Here is a 4,931-nt window from a genome sequence, read left to right on the forward strand (position 1 = left end):
TCGGCAGACAGGATACTGGGCTGGATAGACCTTTAGTCTGACCCAGTATGGCCATTCTTATGTTCTTATGACCTTATCTGTGAAAAGTAAGAGTGGTTATGAAAATAAGCCAGAAAGGCTTCTAAACAGGTGTCAGTTGGAGGCTCAAAGATAGGTTACATTGTTTGCTTATGCTAACAATATTCAAAGCCCTGAATGGGGAGATGGTGTGTCCAGTGTGGCTTTAACACGTTTCATTATAAAGTAGAATAGGAGTCTGGGATACTGAGCTCGTATTTGAGATAGGAGACTGAAAAGATGAAACCCTTCTTAGTTAGGTCTGAAATGTTTTTAATGCTAAGTGGTTCTCAAAGGATATTACTGGAGCATTTTCTTCTGCACCTGCCAGGTGTGGTTCATGAGAAATTTAATGGAAGAGAATAAATATATCTCAACAAGCTCCATCACTGTTTTAGAACTTCCCATGAAGAACTGAAGATTGGCTCCTTTTCCAGGATGCTAATAAGAGATCAGCTTGATTGTCTTAGGGCTAGTCTACACTACCCACCCGGATCGGCGGGTAGAAATTGATCTCTCAGGGATCGATCTACCGTGTCTCATCTAGACGGATAAATCGATCCCCAAATCGACGCCCTTACTCCCATCTCATCAGGAGGAGTAAGCACCGTCAACAGGGGAGCTGCGGCAGTCGATTTGCCACTGTCCTCACAGCGGGGTAAGTCGAATAGGATATGCCGAATTCAGGTACGCTATTCGCATAGCTGAATTTACATATCTTAAATCGACCCCCTCCCCTTAGTGTAGACCTAGCCTCAGAGAGCAAGTTTATTTCCCTTTTGGTTGGGAGCCAGAGTAGGCTGGATGTATTTGATGCCACCACTTCCCTCTTTGAGAGTGTTATCTCCAAATCAGATAGATGCTCACATTTCATTAACCATAGTTCCCACTGGCTAAATGCTAATCTGCTACTCAACCCCTACTTTCGTCCAAGGCAAAGTGGAAAAAAAGACCTTAGGGTCTCTAGTGGAAAAGAATCAGATACAAACGTGATAAAATACACTTAAATTGTTACCTGGTATACGTCTAACACCAAACAAAATATTCAATAGATTATACTTGAAATAGTTTACAGGCAGTGAACTTCATAGATTCCCTAACCTGCTGGAGATCTGACTCTTAATATTTCTCATTATTGCACATGATTGGATCCACATAGTTAATATCTTGCAGAAGCATTAAACCATTCCCCTTTCTGTTGTACTATCAGTTTATTTCTATTAAATTCTGCCTCCACCTTGATAAGGGTGTCACCGTAACACCCACTCTCAAACAGTGTCTGCACAGTTCTTAACACAAATGAAAACACCTTAGATTTACTGACAAGCTGAAAAGATCCATTGTCTCCCAAGAACAGATCTAGCACTTATCCATCTACACTTATCCGAGCATATTATCCTAGCACATAACTCATCTAGTCCAGTCCCTTGCACACAGTGCAGGACTAAGTATTATCTAGACCATCCCTGACAAGTGTTTGTCTAACCTGCTCTTAAAAATCTCCAATGATGGAGATTCTACAACCTCCCTGGGCAATTTATTCCAGTGCTTAGCCACTCTGACAGTTAGGAAGTTTTTCCTAATGTCCAACCTAAACCGCCCTTGCTGCAATTTAAGCCCATTGCTTCTTGTCCTATCCTCAGAAGTTAAGGAGAATTTTTCTCCCTCCTCCTTGTAACAATCTTTTATGTACTTGAAAACTTTTATCCCCCCCTCAGTCTCTTGTCTCCAGACTAAACAAACCCAATATTTTCACTCTTTCCTCACAGGTCATGTATTCTAGACCTTTAATCATTTTTGTCACTCTTCTCTGAACTTTCTCCAATTTGTCCACATCTTTCCTGAAAGGAGGCGCCCAGAACTGGACACAATACTCCAGTTGAGGCCTAATCAGCCTGCAGTAGCACGGAAGAATTACTTCTCATGTCTTGCTTACAACATTTCTGCTAATATATCCCAGAATGATGTTTGCTTTTTTGGCAACAGTGTTACACTGCTGACTCATATTTATCTAGTGATCCACTATGACCCCCCCCCCAGATCCCGTTCTGCAGTATTTCTTCCTCAGCAGTCATTTCCCATTCTGTATGTGTGCAACTGATTGTTCCTTCCTAAATGGAGTACTTTGCATCCGTCCTTATTGAATTTTATCCTATTTACTTCAGACCATTTTGCCAGTTTGTCCAGATAGTTTTGAATTTTAATCCTATCCTCCAAATCACTTGCAAACCCCCCGATGCTGCAAGGCTATAGGTAGTGGGATGGTACTTCTGGAATTCATTCCCACTAGGAATATATTCAATCCCCAAATTGGACACATTGCAAATACATTCTGACTATATACCCCCTTCTTTGAGTAGCTGTTGGCTCCCACTACTTCTCTACATCACACACAAACTTCTTGTACTTACCTTCAAGGCCCTTCAAAATCTAGCCCCACCAACCTGTCAACTGTTTTATTTTATGTCATTGCCATGCCAACAATGCCAACCTTAATCACATGTTACTCCTCTTCTCCCACAAGCACCTCCATGCTTTCTCCCATACCACCATGGTATGCATGGAACAATCATTGTGAAAACTAAAAATCTACAAAGTCATTGGCCTACCCACCTTGAAATCCCTCTTTAAGAATCACTTCTACCATGATTCCAACAAAATCTGCCAACCAGTTGATAATGGCCTGGCAGGTTGAAAGTAGGTTTACCACCTGGCTGGTATTTGACCAGCCTGGCTGGTTTTCTTATGGATTTGCCCATTGCCAGAAAAATAATTTAATCCACCCCCTTTTCTTAAAATCAAAACTGTTGAAAATACAGCATCTGTCTGCCCACCAACACGAAAGTGCACCACGCATGTGTGTGAGAGAGGGTTTGAGTCCGGTGAGAGTGAGGAGACATGTGATGTTATCAATCTTATCTGTATGTGGTATCTCTCTAGATGCTATAAGTGGCTATTGAAGGGAAGGGTTGCAGAGTTACCTTGTGGCTGGATGTTGGGGTTGCAGCAGGCTTGCCTTGTCGGGGGGGGGAGGTGCTGGGTTTTTTTGCATTTCAAAGGTGGTAACCCTAGCTGAAAGCTTATATTGCAGCTACTGATCAAAACTAAACAACACACCCACATAGAGTTGTATACATACTAATTGTGCACATGTGTAGGCATTCTCCACGAGAGGAGCCTCTAAACTTAATTGGGAGTGTTCCAGTCAGGAAGATCCTGAGTGCTGCAATCCAGCCTGGGAGCCCACAACTCCCATGATGCCTTGGAGAGACTTCCATTTCTAGATCATGCAGGGAGAGCATGCAGTGGGCGCCATCTTGGAGGGGAGCTCAGATCCTTGTTGGGGAGCTGAGATTGTTTTGTGGAGCTCTGTCCAAGCCAGAAAGTGCTGCTAAGCTGCTGCTAGAAAGACAGAAGCTGCTACTGAGAAACTGCTGGGCCTTTGCCCAAGCAGAAAGCCACAGAGACTACTGCTGGGCTTCATTGGAGGCATGGCAGTGACTGTGGCTGGATGCAGAAATGACTGAGGCAGGCCTGCAGTGAAGGCAGTATGACTAACCACCACCTTTGTTGTCTGAGAAAGTGCTCGCAGGGGAAAGAGGCTAGCAAAGGGACCTTAAGGTGATTCCCTGAATCTGTGAAGAGACAAAGTGTTCTTACTGTCTAAGCAGGATCCAGCGTTAATGACCTCTGGTTATAACAACTCCCATCTTCAGAGGAGTTGTGCAGCTTGGAATGAGCCCAAGTTAGAATTGTTCTGCTCCTTGTTGCCTGGGCTTCTTTCCCAGACCAACCGAGTCCCAATCTTCAAGTACGCCCATGCAAGCAAGCATCTAGAACTCTGAATTTCAGAGGAGTGAACATTTTGGGGGGGGGGGGTAAATAGTGCCGGTGTAAATGTAAGGTGGTTAAGTTTCATTTACTACTGTAACCAGCAATTATTAATTGATTTATTGAAGTGCCCCCTGCTGATTTAAAGTGGTTGTGACATTTTAATTAATCTCAGTCTGTTAGGTCATGTTTTTCTAAGTTGTGCAGTAAAGGTGTATTAACTCCAATCTAAGTGTCTATTGGTTGTATATTGTTTATAATTGGTACTTCTGAGTTAGACCCATTGCATAGATTTGCTCAGTTTTACTCATGGAGGCTCCCAAGGCATGCCGGTGAGTGTGTACAGGGCCCAGCCAGGTTCAGGCACCACCAAGATTAATTTCTGTTATAAGTAAAAGGACTGCAGCAGAGGAGTGGATAGAGGATTCCCACCTATCCATCAACACCACGGGCATTTTCAGGATCACTTTTATTGTCAACAACATCGGGCATCCAGGTGAGTGTTGCCTGCTCCTGAGTAACCCAGGAAGAAAAGGGGGTTACACATAGTTAGTCTGTGCAAAACATGTCCTTATTACAGTACTCTGGTCATCCCGTCCCCTTTTCTCCATTTCACCCACCTGTTAGTCTTATCTTTAAAACTGTAACCTCTTGTCTTTTTCTATATGTATGTGCAGCATCCAGTATTCTGGGGTCCTGATCTGGCTGGGGACTCTAAGTACCATTGTAATACAAATAAATTAATAATAATTAATATTATAATTTGTCTATTTTTTCTAGTAATTACAGGCTCTGGAATCCTTGCTAGGTTGTCTCCGTCTCTGTTCTTTAGGGTTATACTGATGCCTGGAAGTTGGGCAAGAGTACTGTTGTATTAATTTAGATTAAATAAATGGGCCAAAGGTGTTAATATTACCCGGTCACTGTCCAACATTAAAAGGTGTTAAACAAGGTCCAGGATTTGGTATACAGAGACCTCAGCCTGCTTAGAACCATGCCAAACACATTATTAAACATCCTCTTAACCTTTTATTAAAGATACA

The sequence above is a fragment of the Trachemys scripta genome, chromosome 11 (genome assembly GCF_013100865.1).
Source record: "Trachemys scripta elegans isolate TJP31775 chromosome 11, CAS_Tse_1.0, whole genome shotgun sequence".
Taxonomy (NCBI): Eukaryota; Metazoa; Chordata; order Testudines; family Emydidae; genus Trachemys; species Trachemys scripta.